We start from the raw sequence: 6,668 nt of genomic DNA, 5'->3' as shown, positions 1-6,668 counted from the left end.
AGCTTTGCGCAGTGGCAGTATCATAGCCCATGAGGTTTATCTGAGGCGTGATTATTGCTAGTTGAAAACTTTTCCCAATACCCCGCCATGAGGGCTTGTAATACAGTCAGCATGGCAAATTTTGACAGTCTCCCAGGAGACTGAGTAGGTGGTTATGGTAGATCTAAGTGTGCTGATAGTTAGGTAACAGTTCTCTAGAAATGATAACATTACAGGTATGTTTCTATACCAATGAGAATTTGTTCTCTGCAGGAAGAATTATTACTTGTCTTTATTTTACTGTATTGTGAGCTTAAAAGTTGGAAATAAATGTGATCCTGACAATCTTCTTTGGGTTTTATTTTCACGGCATTTAGATTGCAGTAAAAACAACCTAATATCGTTGTTCCTCTGCTCAGTGCGGTGATAGCGATATCACATTTATATACGGGGATTTATTTTTTACTAGTTACAAAAAATCTTGTCTCTGTCTCTGTATTCTGAGCCAGAACTTATCATTTTCCGGTTGATGGAGACGTACGAGGACTTGTTTTTTCGGGGCGAGGTCTAGCTTTCATCAGTACTATTTTGGGGTCTATATGACTTTCTTATCTCTTATTATTCCATCGTATTTTGGGAGGTGACCCAAAAAATCCCAGAAAATTTGCCATTTACACTTTCTTCTCATACCAAATGTGTTAATTTTTTATCTGTTTTTGGAAAAGGGGGAGATATTATCTATATATAAATATATGTATATGTGTGTGTGTGTGTATAAAGATCAAATACAATATATATATGTAAAATATACAAGTGCTTCTCACTAAATTAGAATATCATCAAAAAGTTAATTTATTTCAGTTCTTCAATACAAAAAGTGAAACTCCTATATTATATAGAGTCATTACACACAGAGTGATCTATTTCACGTGTTTATTTCTGTTTTGGCGATCCATTATTATTATTTTTGCACATAGTAGTATGGTGATGGTATGGCGGTATTCAGTCACTGTCTGGTGTTACTATGTGCTGATGGTATGGCGGTATTCAGTCCCTATCTCGTGTTATGTGGTGATGGTATGGCGGTATTCAGTCACTACTTGGTGTTATTATGTGGTCATAGTATGGCGGTATTCAGTCACTATTTGGTGTTATTATGTGGTGATGATATGGCGGTATTCAGTCCCTATCTCGTGTTATGTGGTGATGGTATGGCGGTATTCAGTCACTACTTGGTGTTATTATGTGGTCATAGTATGGCGGTATTCAGTCACTATTTGGTGTTATTATGTGGTGATGGTATGGCGGTATTCAGTCCCTATCTCGTGTTATTATGTGGTGATGATATGGCGGTATTCAGTCCCTATCTCGTGTTATCTGGTGATGGTATGGCGGTATTCAGTCACTACTTGGTGTTATCATGTGGTTATAGTATGGCGGTATGTCAGCTGCTCTCCTGGCATTTTCAGCGGGGGTCACTAGTAACATAATCCCCTAATACATAAGTAAAGGTTCCTCTCCAGGAAATCGGATCCGGGGCTGAGTACGAGTAGCAGAAGGTGGAGAAACTGTATAACTGGAATGAGGAGCAGCGGAGCGACCCAGCAGAAAGTCCTGACCTCAGAGCGTCTGTACAGAAGCCCGGATAGCTCAGTCGGTAGAGCATCAGACTGTTAATCTGAGGGTTCAAAGTTCAGGGTTGAAGTTGAAGTTGAAGTTGAAGTTGAAGTTGAAGTTCTGGTTTGGGTGGAAGCTTTTAATAAAAAAGTTAAAACATCTTTTGTTTCTTCCATTACAGTCTTAGGGGAGGGGCGTTATTAGCATATCCACTCCCAGAATCCTTTGCTCCCACAGCCCCCTAATGACTTTGTCTCTCCTCAGTGTAGACAGAGCCCCAGATCCGGAGGCCGCAGCTCCTCACAGATGGCCTCCAGCTTTGCGCAGTGGCAGTATCATAGCCCATGAGGTTTATCCGAGGCGTGATTATTGCTAGTTGAAAACTTTTCCCAATACCCCGCCATGAGGGCTCGTAATACAGTCAGCATGGCAATTTTTGACAGTCTCCCAGGAGACTGAGTAGGTGGTTAATAGTAGAAGAAGAGTTATTGCTGTTTAACTGGAGTAATTCTATATACAGTTGTATTGGAGCTGTTTGTTGTATTTGTCTGGCTGAGAATTATATGTAAAGTTGTTCTTCCATAAGGCTAAGGGCGTACATAGAAATCATGGGGCCCCACAGAAGAAGTTATAATTGCCACCCCCACCACCAAAAAAAAAGTAATAATTGTCGTGGGTGCAGAAGAGCAGATCTCACAACCTTTCAGCCTTTACTTAGTAATTTCCCTCCTGGTGAAGTCCCAGATTCCTCTTTCATTGTCCCCATAAAGTATGATGCCAACAAAAGTGCCCCCCAAACACAATATGATACCCCCATGGTGAATTCCTCCACATTAGCCTCCACATGCGCAGTAAAATGACCCTACTGTACCCCACTTCAACTCCCAAGGCAACATATGGTGACCCTAACACAGTATGATCCCCCAAGTGTGACCCCCACCTCTCCCCACAGTATAATGGCCCGCACTAGCCCTCCAAACAGTAAGATGGCCCCCACACAAACCTTCACACTGTATAATTGCTTGCATACAGTATAATGGACCCCCACATAGCCTTCCATATAGTATAATGCGTCCCCCCTAACTTTCCATATAGTATAATGCATTCCCCATGATCCTCCATAAAATATAGTGCACTCCCCATGGTCCTCCATACAATATAATGCACACCCATGGTCCTACATACAAATTAATGTACCCCCATAGTCCTCCATACAGCCATACAGAATAATTTACCCCCATGGTCCTCCATACAATATAATGATCCCCAGGGCCGGCTCCAGGTTTTCGTGGGCCCTGCTCGAAAGCGTCTCAGTGGGCCCCTTTAACACATACCACGATTCATGATGCACAGATGAGGTAGAGGAATGTAGATATAATACAATGCAAAGATGTCACTCATTTCTTACATTACATGACTGATATCTATTGTAAATTCTACAATATCTCAGAAACCGGCGAATCCTTGCAGTGCACAGTGCAGACCGGACAATATAGTCCTCCATACAGTATTATGAGCCCCATATAGTCCTCCATACAGTATTATGAGCCCCATATAGTCCTCCATAGAGTATTATGAGCCCCATATAATGCTCCATGCAGAAAAATGGCCCCATATGATGCTCCATGCAGAATACTGGGCCCCATATAATGTGCCATGCAGAATGGACCCCATATAAAGCTCCATGCTGTATGGGCCCCATATAATGCTCCATGCAGGCTGGGCCTCATCTAATGCTCCATGCAGGCTGGGCCCTCCTACAATGCTCCATGCCCCTATTAAATGAAAAACATAGAATACTCACCTCACCTCATCTCTCCTGCTGCAGCTGCAGCTACTCTACTCCGGACTCCTCAGCGTTGCATTCTTCCCGCTCTCTGCGCTGTGACTGCTCAGGAGAGGGCGCTCTGGAAAGACGTCATCTCGCCATCTGACCTGAGACATCACAGTCAGGAGAAGCGGAAGATACAGGATCTGCGGAGGAATGGGGAGAAGTAAGTATTGTGCCGGGGCCCTGAGCAAGCGGATGGGGGGAGGGCAGTTGCAGGCGCTGGCATCAGACTCCCCCGCCCACAGGCCTCATAGCGAGCCGGGGTGCCTGATGGCGAGTGGCCCCCGCACTTGCCCGAGTGCGCCAGGTGCTGACGCCAGGCCTGATGCACCCATATGGTCCTCCATACAGTATAATGCACCAGCATGGTCCTCCACACAATATAATGCACCCACCATGATCCTCCAAACAGTATAATGCACCCCCATGGTCCTTCCCACAATATAATGCGCCCCACATGGTCCTCCATGCAGTAGTATGCACCCCCATGGTTCTCCATACAGTAGTATGCACCCCCATGATCCTCCATACAGTAGTATGCACGCCCATGGTTCTCCATACAGTAGTATATACCCCCCATGATCCTCCATACAGTAGTATGCACCCCCATGATCCTCCATACAGTAGTATGCACTCCCATGATCCTCCATACAGTAGTATGCACCCCCATGGTTCTCCATACAGTAGTATGAACTCCCATGGTCCTCCATACAGTAGAATGCACAACCATGATCCTCCATACAGTAAAATGCACCCTCATGATCCTCCATACAGTAGTATGTACCCCCTTGATTCTCCATACAGTAGTATGCACGGCCATGATCCTCCATACAATATAATGCACCCCCATTATCCTCCATACAGCAGTATGCACCCCAATCGTCCTCCATACAGTAGAATGCACCCCATGATCCTCCATACAGTATAATGTGCCCCCATGGTCCTCCATACAGCATAATGTACCCCCATGGTACGCCATATGATATAATGCACCCCCATGATCCTACATACAGTAGTATGCGCCATCATCTTACTCCATACAGTATAATGCACCCCCATGATCCTCCATACAGTATAATGCACCCCCATGGTCCTACATACAGCATAATGCACTCCTCATACTGTATTATGGCCACGGGTTACTGATTTTAAAAAAAAATACAGTACTCACATCTCCTGGTTCCACCTGATGCTCTGGTCTCCTCAGCGTGCGGTGTGAAGCGCCGGACATCTCGAAGCAGCGGGCACCCTGTAATGACGTCATCGCGCCCGACACGTCAGACACCGAGCAAGAATGATGGGGGTGGGAATGTCTGCTGACGCTCCCTCCACCATCATCATTGCTCGCACTAGGTCCCCCCTCCGGCCATCAGCAAGTCAGTAGACGCTTCCACCCCCATTATTTCGTGTGGGCGGGCAGTACTGGTGCTAACGGGCAGAGACGGGGCACAGTGCGGTGAGGGCCTGCTGCAGTGATGGGCCGTTGTGGCCCCACGGCTCAAGGGGCCCCATAGCAGTGGTGTGGCCTGCCGCCATTGGCGGTACGCCAGTGCCTAAGGCCAAAAGATTAAGCAAAGAAATATGGAGAATCAATTACAGAATTAATATCTTGTCAGCTGTTCTCTGGAGATTACTTCAAATAGAGTCATGTTATGGTTTTGGGGTGCTATTATATGGTCATGTTATGGCGGTGTTACAGTCACTATTTGCTTTTGTGTGTTCATAGTATTGTGGTATTATTCAGTCACTATTTGGTATTATTGGGTGTTTATGGTACAGTCACTATTTTTTAGTTTTTTTTCATTATAAGCTTCTGGTAACAGCCTCCCCGACCCCCAATTCATCAAAGTCCCTGTTTAGTGTTCTCTTCCACCCCTATTTCATAACATGTCATTGATAGCGTCCTCTCCCACCCCCAGTTCATTATGAGACCCTCTTAGTATCTTTCCCCACATCAGAATTTTCCTAATTTCTGCATAAATTTGACCTAAAACAACATCAGCTTTTCACAAGTGGATGAAGAACCAAATCAAATGAGTCCAAAACATTAAACTTTTACACTTTTTTTTAAAGAAAATAATCCAATCTCACATGTATGTGAGTGACAAAAGTATGTGAACCTTTAAGGTTAGCAGATAATTTGAAGGTAGGATCGATAGGGAGGGTTAATATATGGCGGTATTTAATCACTATTTGTTATTATATGGTCACGGCATGACCGTATTGCTTCTCAGCTGCTCTTCTTGCGCCATCATCAGGAAGTTCCTGGTAATGCAATCCTGTAACACATAAGTGAAGGTTCCCCCAGGATGCAGGAGCAGACAGTCTGTATAGCAGGAGGTGGTGACACTATGGTCAGATGGAGGATAAACCCTCTCCCCTCCCCCAGCCTGGGGGGCTTTTCTTTCTTCCATTACAGACTTAGGGGAGGGGTTTATTAGCATATCCACTCCCAGAATCCTTTGCTCCCACAGCCCCCTAATGACTTTGTCTCTCCTCAGTGTAGACAGAGCCCCAGATCCGGAGGCCGCAGCTCCTCACAGATGGCCTCCAGCTTTGCGCAGTGGCAGTATCATAGCCCATGAGGTTTATCCGAGGTGTGATTATTGCTAGTTGAAAACTTTTCCCAATACCCCGCCATGAGGGCTCGTAATACAGTCAGCATGGCAATTTTTGACAGTCTCCCAGGAGACTGAGTAGGTGGTTATGGTAGATCTAAGTGTGCTGATAGTTAGGTAACAGTTCTCTAGAAATGATAACATTGCAGGTATGTTTCTATACCAATGAGAATTTGTTCTCTGCAGAAAGAATTATTACTTGTCTTTATTTTACCGTATTGTGAGCTTAAAAATTGGAAATAAATGTGATCCTGACAATCTTCTTTGGGTTTTATTTTCACGGCATTTAGATTGCAGTAAAAACAACCTAATATCTTTGTTCCTCTGCTCAGTGCGGTGATAGCGATATCACATTTATATACGGGGATTTATTTTTTACTAGTTACAAAAAATCTTGTCTCTGTCTCTGTATTCTGAGCCAGAACTTATCATTTTCCGGTTGATGGAGACGTACGAGGACTTGTTTTTTCGGGGCGAGGTCTAGCTTTCATCAGTACTATTTTGGGGTCTATATGACTTTCTTATCTCTTATTATTCCATCGTATTTTGGGAGGTGACCAAAAAAATCCCAGAAAATTTGCCATTTACACTTTCTTCTCATACCAAATGTGTTAATTTTTTAT

General features: G+C 44.4%; 3 non-coding genes across 3 annotated transcripts; all 3 read left to right on the top strand.

Moving 5' to 3' along the window:
• Window positions 1-140, top strand: LOC141168289 (U4 spliceosomal RNA). Its single transcript, XR_012252031.1, has one exon. It is a non-coding gene; the product is annotated as a U4 spliceosomal RNA (small nuclear RNA).
• Window positions 141-1,911: 1,771 nt separating this feature from the next.
• On the top strand, window positions 1,912-2,051 carry LOC141167919 (U4 spliceosomal RNA). Its single transcript, XR_012251700.1, has one exon. It is a non-coding gene; the product is annotated as a U4 spliceosomal RNA (small nuclear RNA).
• Window positions 2,052-5,979: 3,928 nt separating this feature from the next.
• Window positions 5,980-6,119, top strand: LOC141168144 (U4 spliceosomal RNA). Its single transcript, XR_012251894.1, has one exon. It is a non-coding gene; the product is annotated as a U4 spliceosomal RNA (small nuclear RNA).
• The last annotated feature ends 549 nt before the right edge of the window (window positions 6,120-6,668 follow it).

The sequence above is a fragment of the Phyllobates terribilis genome, unplaced genomic scaffold (assembly GCF_046119375.1).
Source record: "Phyllobates terribilis strain yellow unplaced genomic scaffold, ASM4611937v1 Scaffold_11__3_contigs__length_659146591, whole genome shotgun sequence".
Taxonomy (NCBI): Eukaryota; Metazoa; Chordata; class Amphibia; order Anura; family Dendrobatidae; genus Phyllobates; species Phyllobates terribilis.
The sequence above is the reverse complement of the archived record's forward strand: the minus strand, read 5'-3'. Positions and strand labels throughout refer to the sequence as shown.